The 17641-nt window shown below is 37.0% G+C and overlaps 1 protein-coding gene across 4 annotated transcripts in view; it reads right to left on the bottom strand.

Annotated features, from left to right (window-relative positions):
• Celf2 (CUGBP Elav-like family member 2) overlaps positions 1-14550 on the bottom strand; it is an 802630-nt gene extending 788080 nt beyond the window's left edge. For all 4 annotated transcript variants that reach the window (XM_051194866.1, XM_051194862.1, XM_051194867.1 and 1 more), the window contains exon 1: positions 14404-14550. The gene's annotated coding sequence lies outside the window, so the exon portion shown is untranslated. The remainder of the gene's footprint in view (positions 1-14403) is intronic.
• Between the last annotated feature and the right edge of the window lie 3091 nt (positions 14551-17641).

Raw genomic sequence — 17641 nt, 5'->3', positions numbered from 1 at the left:
AAAGGATGTCTGCTTCATTAAATGAGAAGACAGAGCCACACAATGTTCAATAACCTCCCTTTTTACTCAAGAGTGGCAAGCCGCTAAAACTGGTTGATAATCTGTGATTTTTTTCCCAGAAAGTCTTCATGTTTGAGAAATCCTCAGGTTGTCAAGTGCTCTATACTAATCTGTGCTAGCTAACTCTCTCTTAGTAGGAATTTATATTTAAAAGAACAAAACCCTAGCAGTTTTGGTAGTAGCAAGCAGCAATCCACAGTGAGTGTTAGCAGAGGCAGGTGCCAAAGTGACTCAGAAGTGATGGTACACAAAATAAAAAGCAATTGTCAACAATCATTACAAAAGAAAGAGCTAAACACCATAACAGTGGAATACACAAAAGAATAAAAGGAAGAAAATGTCTGACTACTCAAAGAAAAATGCATTCCATCATCTTAATTGCCTAAAATTGGGAGTTTAAGGGTTCACTATTTAAAAGTTAAGCCTTTTATGCATAGAAATTACAGTGAAGGTCTGAACAAAGTGTTAAGCAACTGGGGGCACTTTCAGTTATCCTCAAATTACCTATGAATACAACGTACATTGAGCATATGAGTTTAGGACCAAAATGTTTTAATTACTACACAATGTGTTCTTTGTCCTTCTACCAATACATAGATTTGTTCAACATCTGCAGCTCAGGAAGAGATGCTCAAATTATATAATTACATTTTTCTTTCTCTGTAGACAAGGATGTTACCCTGAGAAGTGGATCTGGGAGCAGAAAGGCACAATTATGTTCCTGGCCACCTCCTTGCCCAGTGGCAAAGCATAACTACCTGACCAATTTCTCCAATGGAGATATTCCCAATTCAATACTATTTCTTATTTTGCATATCCACACTCAGAAAAGTGAGATCAAGACAGATTAGTATGGTACAAAGGGTCCTGGTCAAAGTTCCAGACGCCAGAACTTCTGGGACTCAATTTTTAGTAATATATGGGATTCTTCTGAGAAATTTCTGTGATTCCATATGCCTACCTGTTCTATTTTCAGAGTGCATACCAGTTACCTACCCCACTAATATCAGTACTACAGTAGAAATCAGAGGCGTAGAAAAATGTAGGGGAAGTCTTTACATAGGCTCTCAAAAATGGTTCACCAGAAATATGATAGAGAATAGTTTAAAATATGTAAGGTTTCTTTCTGTTAATGGAAACTTTCAGTGGCTTCTTGGAATTTGAACATCTGTGTTTCGACTCTTGCTTTTCTACATTTCTCATAAATTGTTATCCTCTTGATCTTTATGTTGTCAGCACCATTCACAATTTACTAGGAAATGGTCTTAGACTGACTTTTCAGCGATGTCCTGAGGCTGACTCTTCTATTTACCACCATTGCTGATTGCTCAGTCCTGTCCCACCCACGTTTACCATGCCTATCCTAGCTGTTACCCTCTGGCCATGCACTTGTCCTCTAGAGTCTATTACTACACAGAAGCCATACTCTTCGTCATCTTCTGAGAATTTTATCTGCAGGGCCCACCATGTTCCACCATACCACCAGTTTGCACAGTATGGTTGAAAAAAAAAATCATTTCTCAGTATGTCCTTCTGTTTGTAAATGGTTGCCATTAAAAAAGTTACACATGACTCACATTTTCATGTTTATAAATGCTATTTTGTTGGTGTGTGTTTAGTTATTTACATACCATTGTAGCTTTAGTCTGCAGTGTCTTAACAAAGGCTTGCATATCAGAGGCAAGATCTTCACCTTTGTGCTATTCAGAGGTATTAGAAGCTCAGGAAGTAGGGTATAATGGGAGATCTTTGGTCATTGGGAACAAGAACTTAAAAGTGATACTATGATCTCAGGCTTTAACTTTTGCTTTTCCACTTCCTAGCCATGAGGTCAATGGGTTTAAGTTCCCAATACTTTCTTCCTTTACTGTCCTGTTACAGCTTCCAGAGTCCTGGGTACCCTTGACCATGGCCAAGAGCTTACAAAATTATTCGCCACCAGCAGCCTATTCTTTAATAAGATGGTAGTCCTCAAATTTGCTTTGGTGAGGGAAACCGCGTGCACGAGCACACACACACACACACACACACACACACACACACACACACACACACACACCAGAGAGTATAGTTGCTTCCCTTCATACTGTGCCACATAACTGCCATTTCACAGATGCTAAGGCCTGTAATCCTGAAGTGTTTATTATTTGACAGAAAGTGTCTATGTTTTCTCATAACCATATGGTGTGGCTCTCCTTTCTTTCTTACCATTGTACTCAGTGGTATACCCTAGCCGTGCTGAATTCATGACTCTATAAACTTCTGCTATTTGTCCTTCCGATTTCTTTTGTCCTTAGATGCTATTTTTGAGAATATCCCATGACTTCCTAAGATCATTTGAGAACCTAATTGTACCTTTTACAGGGATACATTCCTTGATCACTGTATAGAAAATAACACTGGTATAAAAATGAGAACTGCAACCAAAAACATCTCTTTCTAATACACAATGCTTGGTTTACCTAATTCAAAAGGTTTTTTTCCCCCTCAGATGTTGAAGTAATTAAAGAATTAATGTTTAAGTCTCTTATTTATTTTATTTATATGGTTATTTCACCAGAATGCATGCTCTATATACACCATAAACACCTTGGTCACAAAGGCTGGGAGTTGTCTGACCTCTGGGATCATATTTACAAGTTGTGAGCTGCTCTGTGGGTTCTGGGAATCAAATCCAGGCTCTCTACAAGAGCACACAGTGCTCTTAAACACTGAGCAATTTCTCTAACCTCCCAAGAGTCAGTTTTATAAGCCAAATATTTAATTTTTGATGGCTCTGATTTAGCATGGAGGACAAAATTAGAATGAAGATGACAGAAACTGTTGACCTCAACAAGGAGAAGCTCATGGGCTCCAGTCTGAAAGCTGAGAAACCAGCATAGGACCAACCCAGACTCCCTGAATGTGGGTGTTAGTTAGGAGGACTAGATCAGTATTTATTCCTATTTTATGAATGGACTTTGGGAGCCCATTCCACATAGAGAAATACTCTCTCAGCCTAGACACATGGCGGAGGGCCTAGGCCCTGCTCCAAATGATATGACAGACTTGGAAGACTTCCCATGGAAGGCCTCACCCTTCCTGGGGAACAGAAAAGGTGGGGGGTGGGGGGAGACAGAGGAGAACAGGAGGTACAGGAACTGGAATTGACATGTAAAACAAGCTTATTTCAAATTTAAATGAAAAAATATTAAGGAAAAAAAAAAGAATGAAGATGGTCATTTCCTCTCTTATCCAGTACTCCCAAGAACTCAGTATGTGACACTTCAGTGAAGTGTAGTCTGTTTTTCTTTCAGTGAGTTAATGATTATTCTACTGAGTCCATTTTACAAATAAGATTGACTAAAAATACAACAATGATATTAGAAAACAAAACAACCGAATAATAGTCAACTATCCCTGAAACACAGTATGGAATACACCACTCCTCACCAAGATTTCATTGTTTTTCCTTCATAAGTTGCACAAGTAAATCCTTTGCTTTGTTTCTCTAAAATTTGCTATATGTCTATCTGACAATTATACCAATATATGAGCTTTTATAAAATATTATCACAAACTAGGTGACTTAAAACAAGAGAAATTCAACATATCACAATTTTGGAAGGTAGAAATTCAAAATAAAATTGTAATTTTTACCCCCTTAGCTTGTATGGACTTCTTTCTTGTTCTGGGTAATTAATTAGCAGTTCTGGCTCTTCTTAGTGTACAGAGGCATGATCTGGCCTCAGTGTACAGAGGCCTCAATGTCCCTGGGAACCCAAATCCAAATCTCTCTTTGTCTCTGCCTTTATGTGAATATCTTAAGAGTATCATATTGGATTAAAGGAAAATCTTACTTCATTATATGTAGCTATTTCCTTCTTGGGTCTCTGAGGGAGTTAAAGACTTTTGTTATGGTTATAGTTATAGTTACAGTTATAGTTATAGTTTTCCTTGTTTACCAGATTCAGAAAAGAAACTCACTCAAGAGGTGTAAAATGAATAAGGTTGAGAGACATTAAAAGATAGTTTTGAAGCTGAGCGTTGGTGGCTCATGCCTTTAATCCCAGAATCAGGAAAATGGGAATCAGACTACCCCAAGATCCAGTAATTCTACTCTTAGGCAAAAGATATGCATTCATACAACAAGGACATCTGTTTGTTCAACTATGTTTATAGCAGCATTATTTGTAATAGGCAGAACCTGTAAGTAACCTTAATGCCTCTCAACTGAAGAATGGATGAGGAAAATATGGTACATTTATACAACTGAGTACTACACAGCGGGTGGTGGAGGACCCAAAACAATGGAGTCTTAATATTTGAAGGCAAATGGATGGAACTAGAAGAAACAACCCTGAATGAGGTAACCCAGTCACAAAAAAGACATAGTATGTATCACTCATATCACTCATATATGGATTTTAGATATAGAGCAAAAGATTAGCAGCCTATAAGCCACAATACCAGAAAAGCTAAGAAACAAGGAGGACCCTAAGAGAGACATACATGGTCCCCTGCAGAAGGTGAAAGGGACAAGATCTCCCAAGTAAATTAATGAAGCCATTCTTATAAACTCAATATGAAACTGAAATATTTCAAGTTAACAGAAAGTAAACTTGATACTATTAGAGTTACATTGCAAATATGGAAAGTAAAATGAGTTCAGGTTACATCAAACAATTTCTATTAAAGTCTTTAAAAGAATAACATAATTGAAAGTAAACAATAAACTAACTTACTGATGAGCTTATAATGCATGTAAATATTATACATACTTACAAATACAGACACATATGTATATGTATATGGTTATGTGATGTGGGATGTCCCTCTGTATGATGCAAGTATGTGTTGCTTTTATTGGTTGATGAATAAAGCTGTTTTGGCATATGACAGGGCAAAATATAGCTAGGTGGGAAATTTAAACAGAGATAGACAAATAAAGAAGATGAAGTCAGGGAGACACCATGTAGCCACAGGGAAAGCAAGATGTGAGGTAACAAGCCATGAGCCCTTGTGGTCAAATATAAACTATTAGAAATAGTTTAGTTTAATTTGTATGTGTAGATAGCTGGTAAGAAGCCTGAGCCATTGAATAAGCAAGTATATTTAATATTAGCCTCTGAGTGATTATTTCTTAAGTGGCTGTGGGGACTGGCAGGCAGGATAAGAACTGGTCCAGAAAGACAGAGAAAAGCTTCCAACTACATATATGTATGTATTAAATAGTTTAAAAGACTGGTGATCAATAGAAATATATTTTTAAAAATAAAATATATTTGATGAATGGATTATGTTAAGTTTAAATGTATAATTTAATCCTAAAGCAATCACATAAAAATAATGCAAAGATATAATTAGAACCCATATATGTGTGCGTGTGTGTGCGCATGTGTGTAATTTTTCTTAATTTACATATCGATCCCAGTTTCCTCTCCCTCCCTCCCATGAACCCCCAACTCCCAACCCCTCTCCCATCCCATCTACCCCTCCCACTCCACAGGGAGGGTAATGCCTCCTCTGATGGATCATCAAAATCTTTCAAGATTTTTGGAGTAGGGACTAGGCCCTCCCTCCTGCCTCTAGGTTAAGGGAGTATCCCTCCACAGGGAGTGTGCTCCAAAATTCCTTTCATGCACTAGGGATGCATCCTGATTCCACTCTCAGAGGTCCCACATTAATGGGGTCTGAGTTGGTTCATTGCTTCCCAGTTATCAGTCTGGGGGTCCATTAGCTCTCCATTGTTCAGCTCAACTGTCTCTGTGTGTTTCTGTAGCCTTATCATGGCCCCAATTTCTTATATTCCTCCCTCTCTGCAAATGGATTCCAGGAGTTTGGCTCAGTGTTTAGCTGTGGGTGTCGACCTCTGTTTTCATCAGCTACTACATGAGGGCTCTATGATGGTGTATAAGTTAGTTATCAAGCTCATTATCAGGGAAGGACATTTAAGGTAGCCCTTCCACTGTTACTCAGATTGTTAGTTGGGATCATCCTTGTAGGTCTCTGGACATTTCTCTAGAGTCAGTTCTGACAGAGGACTGATCTCCAAATTATATAAAGAACTCAAGAAACTAGTCACCAAAGCACCAAATAGCCCTATTTAAAAGTGGGGTATAGAACTGAATAGAGAATTCTCAATAGAGTAATCCAAAATTGCCAAAAGACACTTAAGAAAGTGCTCAACACCCTTAGCCATCAGATAAATGCAAATCAAAACAACTATGAGATACCATCTTACTCCTGTCAGAATGACTAAAATTAGAAGCACCAATGAAAACTTATGCTGGAGAGGATATGGAGAAAGGGGAACACTCCTCCACTGCTGCAAACTTGTACTGCCATTTTGGAGATCAGTATAGTAGTTCCTCAGGAAAATGGGAATCAGTCTACCACAGGATCCAGCAATTCCATTCTTAGGTATATACCCAAATGATCCACATCCATGCAACAAAGACATGTGTTCAACTATGTTTGTAGCAGCATTATTTGTAATAGCAATAACCTGGAAGCAACCTAGACGCCCCTCAACTGACGAATGGATAAAGAAGATGTGGCACATTTACACAATAAAACACTACTCAGCGAGAAAAAACAAAACAAAACAAAAAAACAAAAAACAAATGGAATCTTGAAATTCTCAAGCAAAGGGACGGAACTTGAAGAAACCATCCTGAGTGAGGTAACCCAATCACAAAAAGAGGAACAAGGTATGTACTCATGTAGTGAGATAGTCCTTCTGTGGCACTGACCATGCCCATTGTGGGGTGGAACCATGGGCGGAAGTGACCTGGGGAAGGAGGTCAGAGAGAGAGCCAGGAAAAGCTCTCTTTCTGGCATGACTTGGACAGGAGAGCATCGGGTTGAATTTCCTGGTGTTGTAAGTTATTTCTCCCTGAATAAACATCTATTCGGCCTATTTGTTTATCCTGATCCTTATTCAACCGCGATATACTCACTCATATATTGATTTTAGACATAGAGCAAAAGATCACCAGTCTATAATTCACACAGCCAAAGAAATTAGGATACAAGGAGGAACCTATGAAATTCAAACAAGGTCCCTCACAGAAGGGGAAAGGAACAAGATTTCCTGAGCATATTGGGAATGGGTGGGGGTAGAGCAATGAGTAGAGAGGGAGTTAGGAGAAAGAGATGGGGAGGAGAGGAGAAAATGTGGGACTAGGAAGATTGAATCAGGGGATGAGTAGACAAGAGCAACAAAAAAGAGATACCATAATAGAGGGAGCCATTATAGGCTTGAAGAGAAATAGAAGCTTTTTAAAGGTTGGTTAATAAACAATAATTAAATCTAAGCAAGATAGTATCCTACTGGAAACAAGAAGAAGGTCCCACAATGAATGAAGGTTAGTACGGCAGCAATAGATAATAAGTTTACAGATGCTTAATAATACATCTTGAGCACACATCAAGCAGGCCTGTACAGAGAGCTCATTTGACAAAGATTTTGCAAAGTAAGTATGCAGATCTGAGTTAGATCCCCAGAATCTGCATTAATAAAACAAAGCCTCACACGGTGGCTACAGCCCTGTGGGTACATAGAGCTCTGGCTGTCAGTGTAGTCTACTTAGTGACTTCCAGGCCAATGAAAAACCCTGTCTAAAAAAACAAAGTGGATGGTGCTAAATGGAAACCCACTAAGCTTCCTCATGCATGTGTGTGTCTACACACATGGGCATACATATGAACACATACATATATATAGAAATGTGTGAAATAAAACTTGAGGTAATCTAGAAGAGGAAAAGACAGAGAGGTATAAGCAATGACTCCTAAGAAACTCTATGATCCAGAGTAGGACAGAGGGGCACTAACACAAATTAGTAAGACCTTTGATGATCCCCCATGGAAGGCTCACCCTCCTTTGGGCATGGATGGGTGATGGGATGAGGGTGTGTGTGGGGGCATGGGAGGATGGAAGGGTGGGAGGGAGAGAAAAATCATTGATATACCAACATAAGTAGCAATCACAGAACACTGCACAGAATAACTCTGAAGTGGATATTACATTTATAAACAGTGAGAAAGTTTTATCCACAACAAGAAATGTATTAGGAAAGGTATAAAAGACCTTATGGAGTATACTATCTGACCATAGTGGAATTAGATTAGAAACTAGTAACAGAAAAACATCTAGAAAATAGCCAAGTATCTGTAGTATCAATAATATACTTTTGTAAATTCATTCAAAGACATAGTCAAAATGATTAATGAAATACGTTTAAACTTATGAGGGTCAGATTAAGTGGAATGTATGGGGGAAATTCATAGTTTCTGTACTTACTATGAAAGGAAGAAAGTTCTAAACACTGATTACATTAGCAACAGCCATAACAGGGAAAACATAGATTCCCAAAGATGTCTGTCCTCTAATCTCAGATGGCAAACAAACAACAAACAAAAATAAAAGACTTCTCATTGATGTGAATTATAGACTAGATCCTTTGGTAGGGAGATTATTATGGGGCATCTTTATTGGACCCTTATGGTTGTCTTTCTTATTTTATATAAGAGATAGAAGACAAAAGGGAGATCAGATAAAGTGGCTCACTACTGCTGGCTTTGGAGATTGAGTCAGGGGTTAGAGTCTACAGGCAAAGAATGTGTGACTTTCAGAAACTAAAAAACAAGCAGATATAAGCTTTAGAACTACATGGAAATGAATCCTTCCCTGGAGTTCTTTGAAGTGAATGCAGAACTGTGAATATGATAAAGAGAATATGATGGAATTCTATGTCAACACTGACAACTCAAGTATCAAATACAAATATTCTAAACAGCATAAATCACCAAAGGGATCTGGAGGTGAAACTGGACTTGTAATCACATCTTACCACAAAGAAAACTATAGGATCGAGAGATTACTGGTAAATTCTATCACATAGTTAGAACAGAATTTTAATTTGATACAAAATGATTTGTGACTAGGAAAGAAAGGACTACTTCCCAACTCTGCTATGAGAGTCTTTTTAGACTGTTACTATACCAAACACACCAAAAGACAGATATAACCTAGCTTCTCTCCTGAATGGAGTCACAAAAATCCCTCAGAGGGTATTAGCAAATCAGATTGTCAGCATACAAAGGGGAAAGGGAAAGCATCCTTCGGTGGAAAAAATTGTTTAGCAGATGAGGAACTGGAGAGGGGCTGCCTTTTCCCGATGAAGGAAGGTTATGATGGCTAAAAGCCCCTCCTACTCTGTGGGAAGAGAATCTTTTATCTAAGATTGTTAAGAAATCAACATTCTTCCCCTTCTTAATTTATACTTAATATATTACCACAAATTCTAGATGTTTCCACCCGTTATGATAAATATTAGAAAAGATGATTGTTTTGGACCAGGGATAATGGTATATCCAGGAAGTTCTAGGAAATAGCTGTTTAAACATTCTCATTAGAAATAATAATTGAGTTTATCAGCATCAAAATTATTGTACCAAAAACAATAGCTTTTATGCAATGGACACAATTATTCAAAAAATGAAACAAAAATACAGGTGTGTTTAAACAACACCTAAATCTATGTTATATATGAGGATTAATGTAACAAAATTGGAGAAGTAATTATGCAGTATCTATGAATGGAGACAACATAGTGCAGGTATCACATCTATAATCAAACTACATATTCCATGTGATTCTGTAAGAATTTCAATAGAATTTTTGTTCAGGTAAAAATTTTCTAGATAATTCTGTAAGCTATAAGGAAATGAGAACATCTTATAAAAGCAAAAACATTTAAAAAGAAGAGAAAATATGGATAACTTGCATTATCCGTTTTTAAATTTCAACCATAAATCTAGAGCCTAGTTTACTTAGTGAGTTGAAGGATATCTAGTACTATAAAGAGATCCTGTTTCAAAACAAGCAAGCAAGCAAACAAACAAACCATAGCTTTAAAAACTCTTTGTTTTATTTAAGTGGAGAAAAGAGAAAAACCATGGGATGCACAAATATTATCTTGGACACACACCTGTAATTCCAACATTCAGGATGTGAAGGAGAATTGGATGTTTGAGCCCATCCTTAACTACACAGGGAGATTGAGTACACCCTAGGCTACATGAGATCCTGTCTTAAAAACACATGCTGGCTGTAGAACACTGGTAAATTCTATATTAATCAAAATAAAACTCTCATTGAGGTATATCATTAAAGTCAATGGGGAAAATCATACCCTGGGAGATAAGTATTTCCCATGCAGATATCTGCAAAGAGGCTTCTATTAAGGATATAGAAATAATGCCTACAACAAAATATTAAGAGAATCTACTTAATATGATTTTAAGAAATGGATAGAAGATTTGAACAGATACTTTCAAATCAGACAAGGGGCTCATGCAAAGAAACATAGCATCAGTAGTTTCCAGGGCAATGTTGACTAAAACCACTATCTTGAATGCAACACACTTTCTTGAATGGCTGGAATCCAAAATACTGACAAGACTCCATACTTGGAACTCCCCCATACACAATCCTACAACTACCATAGAAAATATCTCGTTTTCTTAATTATATAGGTAAATACACAATCACTGTATGACCCAGTATTTTCATTTCTAGATATTTCCATGAGGAGAGTGGGTATCCAAACTCACATCAAAACTTGCATATGAATGCTTCTATGATTTGACTGTTAACTGTCTCTGTGCTGAAACTATCCAAGTAGCCACTGACAGGTGAATAGATGGAGAAACATATGGTTTACACATATAGTGAAATGCTATTTGACAGCAATGGACACAATCCTGTATAACTCTCAAAGGAATTATGTTAAGTGAAAGAAGCAAGGCACAATATAACACAGTGTATTATTCCAGTCTTCTACTATTGTGCAGAATACAATTTACTTTAGTGAAAGAAAGCCAAGGCTAGTCATGGAGGAAAAAATGGCTGCATAGGGATACCAGGAAACTTGTGTTTGAATGTACATTTTCTACTTCTTGATTGTGGTAGTTTCACAGTTTTGTGTATCAATGAGAACTTATCAAATTGTTAAAGTACATTTTAAAAATATAGGGAATATTTAAGCATCTGTCCCCCCCACCCGGATTATATTTAAGAGTCATCCCAGCAGAGTTTAGGATCCCTTGTTTGTTTACACCCAGTTTTCTGGGCACCAATTTTCTGTGGTCCCCTGGGCTATTCCAGTGTCAGTTATGGATGGCATGGAAGAATCCAAAAGCAAAGAGATTGGCATCAGCCTGCATCAACTCAGTGCAGATGTGGCCGTCAGGTTCTGTAACTGACTCTCATTGAGAATTCTCCTTTGTTTGGACTACTAGAACACAAGATCTACTGTAACCACTTCTCTGTTTTCATTGGCATTACCCATTTGCATCATGGATAAAATAAATCAATTATACTAATTGGATGTGGTCAGTTTGTCTCTTTTATAAAGATGAGGAGACAAAGCCTTGAAAGATTAAATAATAAAATCAATTGGTTGAATAGAGATGATGCTTCATATTTCCTTACAATTACCTCTATATCTATTGCTTCTTTTATTTTATACCTAGTAAAATAAGTTTTAAGACAACTGATACACAAACACATACACACACACACACACACACAGAGAGGGGGGGAAGAGAGAGAGAGATTATCTAAGTATATATGGGAATTGACGTGAGAATGCTAATTTTCCTATCATCTAACACAAAGCTAAGTTCATGAAGGCTAATTAATCATATTACTTTTAGGGGTTCTTCAGGTAAACTTTCACTACATTAGAATTCTTTTAATGGTCGAGGTGCAGCTTTTTCATTTTTTCTGTTCCTCCCAGATTTAGAGATACTGCTCAATCCACCCTTAACAATTAATCCAGCATACACCCCAACATATCTACAAGGCACAATTATTATGCTTTCATAATGCTTTTAAATTATCACTGGCATCACCAATAAATTCATCTGTATGTTGGTGTAAAAAGTCATATTGCGTAATCTCTTTATCAAATATTTTCTACTTCAACATATGTGCAATTATAAGGTATAAACTATTCCCACGTGCCACAAGAGCTAATGATAAATGCAGAATTATTGTGGAAGAATTTCAACTTGGAAATTGCCATGTCATAGCCCTTCAGTGGGGAAGAATAAAAGACATTCTGACATTATCTATGTTCAGAGACCAGAACTTGCAGCTATTGCTGCTTCTTTATCTGTTGGGAAAATGGGTAGGACAAATGTGATTTTAGTGTTTTTCAATGTTACATTAATTGGGGAAAGTGTCACTTCAGTCGCAGAAATCTAGAGTCATGAGTTGATTAGTAGTTCAGTGATAAGTCCCACAGCAAAACCACTGATTTTACATGCTATTCTGTAAGATATGATGGCAGCCTTCACACAGAACATCATTGCTAGCTCTAAATCTTGTTAACACGAGAAGTTGGGGAGGTTGAGTTTTTTCTGTCTTATTCTTATTTTGTGTCAGAAAGAATGTGGGGGAGATTTACAGACCTTTGTTTTCACTTGCAGCACTGTACAATCAATTAGAAATTTACAAAAAAGAAGTCACTGACTTGGGACATTTGAAAATTTAAAGAGAATGATAAGGTTATAAAGAAATGGATTTTTTTCATAATTAAGAAACACAAACACTGTTATTTGACTTGCAGGCAGCTCTGGGAAGCTCTTTCCAATCACAGATTCTATGGAAAGTCACTATGGAGTTAGTTACTTGTTACTGAGCAACAGTTTATTCCAATTATTACTGAAACACGGCTAGCAGACAGTTACTATAGAAGAACAGATTTTTTTTTTTTAAAAAATGAACTATTAAATCCACATCATTTCCTCTTGTTGTAAAGAGGCAGAAATTATTTTAGCAGTTGACATTTCCTAATGTTCTAAGGCCTTTTTAGACATTATAAGTGGTCTGGGGGCATCAGTGAAGACTCAAGGATGACAGGGTTTAGAGCTGTTAAATCTAAGAGTGGCACAATTGGACAGAATAGCTACAGAGACCAGCGTATGCACTGCTTCACTCTCTCTAAGATGCAAAGGTACACAGTCTTCAAATATCCATAGGAAACATTTTCTTTAGCAAAGGCTAGGCTTCTGAACACCTCTGCTTGTCCATTTTCTAAAAACTAAGTAAAATCCATTATAGCTTATAAAGCATATTGGAAGATATTCCTCAATGTTTTATATGAATTTTAAAAGAAAATTTTAAAATCCTTACTTCTAACTTGACCCAGATCTAAGGCGGACTCAAAGTCTAAATCTTTTCATGTGTCCTTCTGTTTCAGACATGCAAACCTGCATAAGATTAAAACTTACTACATAGAAATGTACTCTGAAATAACATGCATAGTATTTGATAATAGTGATAATGGTGGTAATATTTCCATTTTTTTTTCTGTATAGTATTAAACTATAATCTAAGACGCATAGGCAACAGGTATGAACGAACAAGTAAGATGCTCAGGCAGCTAAGGAAGTCCTGTGGTCTATGGAGAGCTAATCTTGAACCTTTATCTGAAGCTAACAGTCATGCACTTAGGAAGATTGTGATAGATCAGTTCTGAAGATAGGGAGAGAGGTTGGCCTCTGGAAATTTACATCAGGTATTTTGAATTTCTCCCTCATCACAGAGTAACTGGTACCAGCATTCTCCACAGCAGTTTCAATCAGAGTGTGGAGAAATACTTGTTGAGTTTAATTGGATTAAATTAAAAATGTCCTTTCAAAGAATCAAGTTGGCATCTCAAGTTCAAGGTCTCCAAACCATATGGTCTCTCTTCCACAGCTGTCTCATGAACTCCTGACTAGTTACAGATAAAAGGGATTAAAGCCATTCCACAGAGCACTCACTTAGTCTTTCATTATCTGGACTACAGAAGTCTCTGTTAAGTACACTGTTTCATAAAACAAAAGAAGTTTAATCCGTTTTAAAAGTAAACATCAAAACGTTATGATGAGTGCAGGTCATATTAAAATAAATAATAACACCTGTCAGGCAGCAACTTTGAAGAAGTCAAGACTTCTTTCAGACAGGACACTGAAACTCCAACCCCACACAACCAAACAGCTCCTTTGACATAGTGTAGCAATCTCAGCCTTGTTGTGGCTGGGCATCAAATAGTCACTTTGCAGAGAGAAGCATCATCAGGGTGGATAGGAATGCGGTTATTCCTTGTTATAAGTATGACGCGGAGGTCATATATCAGGCAATTATACCTTTTCACTACAAGCTAACCCTTCACAGCAGGGAAGCCACGCTTATGACAGCATTAGAGAGACAAAGCCTTCAGCTCTTAAAAAAAAAAAAAAAAAAAAAAAAAAAAATCCAAAAAAAGAAAAAAAAGATTAAAAAAATTAAATTCATTTTCTTACCAGCACGTTGCAGCACCAACTCGCTCACGGGAATGTTGCTTTTACAGGTTTCTCTTTTAATTATCCTGGAAGCAGGGAGACAGGGAGGGGGGTGCAGAGAAGAAGAAGAAGCAGGGTGGTTAAATTAGCGTGCTGGAATCTTTTCAGTTTGTCGCAGAGAGTAGAAAAATAAAAAGGGGGGAAAAACTCAGTAATTTAAATTTGCTCTCAGTTCAGGCTGCACCGCTGGGTCCCGCCCCTTCTTCCCGCTGGGTTCCATTACCTGCAAGGCTGGGACTGACGGCCACTGTTCAAACACAAAAAGGCAGCCAGCATGCTGGGACCATTCTGTCTGCTGTTTGGGTCTTACTTGTCCTGTCAACTAAGCATCACCACCGAGAAGGTGTTCTGCAGCTCTTTTTCGGGCACTCACATGTGGTTACTTTCCATGGGGGCTGATAACATGCAGCAGAGGGGTTGCTTACAGTTTGCTTTGTTTTTTGTTTTTGTTTTTATTCCATCTTTATAATATTATTATAATTATATTTTTATTAATATTTATGTTGTGCTATGTTTTATATTCCTTACTGTCTCCTTTCTCCTGCTTCAAGACACATTCTCTGCTGTCTTTTCCTTTCCACCACAAGCATGGGCATATCACGAAACACAATAGATGACATATCAAAATTACACAGGCTTTCATTTCTCTTTGGAGTTTTTGACTTTTTTTCTTTTTTGAGTCTGCAATGTTGAGAATAATTTGTGTGAAAGCATACCCAGAATCAAGTTTCCAAAGGCACCAGAAAGTTCTAAGAAGGATGAAATATAGAAAAAAAATCTCCACAAGCAAATTCAAAATGTCTGTCTTAATATTTATGAAGTGGGTAAATAGCTAAAGATTAAAGAGATAACCTTGGTTGATACTGAAAATTTAACCCAAGACAGGGAAACCTTTTGAATTTTTGGAACAGTAGCAAAGCCCTAATAGTTAAGATACAACATGTTTCTAGTTAGCAGCAAAGAAACAGTACAGGAAAACGCATTCTTCTTCCATTCCAACATGGCCTTTGTAACAGACTTCCTGTTATTACCTTTTTGACCAGGAAGTTACAAACTACTTGTGATTGACACTATCAAAGCCTGGGTGTGTTGTGGGCCTTCTGCAGGTGTGTCTCAATCTCCAGGTTTCTTTTTATACTTGAGTACAGCTCTCGTCTCTTACCAAAGTTTCAAGCTGTCTATTCTAATGTCAGTGTACCATGATAATCTCTGTCATGCTCCATAACCACATAGTGGTTAAGGAGTAAAAGATGTAACTGGGGCTCAGGGGATAACTTGGTCAGAAAAGTGCTTCTTTTGCAAGATGAGTACTAGAGTTTGACCTCAAACACCCACATAACATATGCCATAAGCTGAACATAGTGGTACATGATTGTAATTCTAGCACTGGAGAGGCAGGGAGAGGAAGACCCCTAAAGTTTACAGACCACCCAGAACATCTCACTTGATAAGTTCTAGGGTAACAAGAGATCGTTTTTAAAAACAAAACAAGTGGACTATGTCAAAGGAATGGCATTCCAGACTGCTCTGTAGCCTCCATATGCATGCACACATCTTTTAGTGTGCACCTGTACACATAAACATGTGTACACATGGTAAGCATACACTCATACACATAGAGATGTAATCATACATACTCTTGTGTCACTGGCTAAAGACAGAAGAAAATTGCTCTTCATGACAGAATAGAGTTTAATCGAATTTTACTTGATACTATTTTAACTTCACTATTTCTTCTTCTTATCTCTACTTATCTTATTTTCTCATCCATGCAACAAGTGAATTGCAGCATTTCTAGAATTTTGTAAGGCCAACCATGGGCTACTTGCATACTTGTCACTTTCAAAGGAGAAATTATTGATGGTTTAAATTAAATAACAAGATTTGCCTCCCCAAAATGGTAAAATACTGGCTGAATGTCAAATTTAGATATTTATCCTGCCATTCAGGGTTCATCATAAAAACAAACCAATTAAAAATAGAAATGTCTGAGGAGGCAGAGCATAACCACCACCACCACCACACACACACACACACACACACACACACACACACACACACACACACACACATTCAGGTTTATTTCTTTGAATATTGCCCATAATTAAGGCCTTTGCTCAATGCCCACCAGCTTCACACCAAGAGAAAGAGGGCAGGAAAAGTATACTTGAATCCATGTTTACTTCCCAGGTAGTTAGGCAATCAACAATAATGAAACAGGAGTAAATTACATCAATGCACTAATTGGGGAACTTTGCAGTAGCACAAATGTAATAAAAGTAAGTCATGCTTTGTCTTGGATATATAGATTTTTTTTTCAAAAGAATCCATTGAGGTAAGCCTTTATTTCCTTGAAGCATTCTATAATTTCAAGTAACTTTCCTCCAATCCCTGTTTTAAAAAAAAAAAAAAACTTCTAGAAAGAAAAAACAAACAAACATAGAAGTGAAAAAATGAGTCAGAATTTTAAAAAATTGGTATCTTTTAAGTATTTAAGTCTACTACTATGCCAACATGAATTACTTAGTATACAAGTGAAGAATAATATACTTAGAGTAGGGTAGGTAGATCTCAGTATATATATGAATATACCATATATATAGTAGCATACATTGATTAATATCCTGGATGTTTATGTTTTAGATAAAGGCAAAATAATGCTTATAGTAAGCAATATTAACAAGTTAAATTAAATTGTTTATATATTAATCTTAAACAAAAATATTGACATCAATTTTAGATAAAGAACATTTTTGTTGAAATAAGGTCATCTAGGTCTTAGAAAATTTATAAAATGCAATTCTAGTAGGTATTTATCCTGTTACTTCTGAAATAGTCACTTGGTGCTGTATAGTTGGGGATTTAAGAACATGCTGCATCTCATGTAGCCCTGCTGAAAATCTATCCATTTCAAAAATAAGTTACTACTGAATTAGGGAATTGTGGGTGGTGAAAGACATCAGTGTGGCTTATAAACTACCGAACTGAGTCATAGACACTGAAGAAGTTTGTTGAAAATCTATTAACTTTCAGCATCATTCTTGGATCTTTGAGAAAGGATGACAATGTAGCCCAGGCTGCCTCCAATTGCTGATAGGCACACTTCAGCTTCTCAAGTGTTTGGATTAAAGGCATATCTAGCTTTCAGACAGATTTTATTTATTTATTTTTTTGTTTGCTTTCTTTTTAGCTACGGAGG

Source organism: Phodopus roborovskii, unplaced genomic scaffold, assembly GCF_943737965.1.
Source record: "Phodopus roborovskii unplaced genomic scaffold, PHOROB, whole genome shotgun sequence".
Classification (NCBI taxonomy): domain Eukaryota; kingdom Metazoa; phylum Chordata; class Mammalia; order Rodentia; family Cricetidae; genus Phodopus; species Phodopus roborovskii.
Note: the sequence above shows the minus strand (reverse complement) of the source record. Positions and strands in the feature narration are given on the sequence as shown.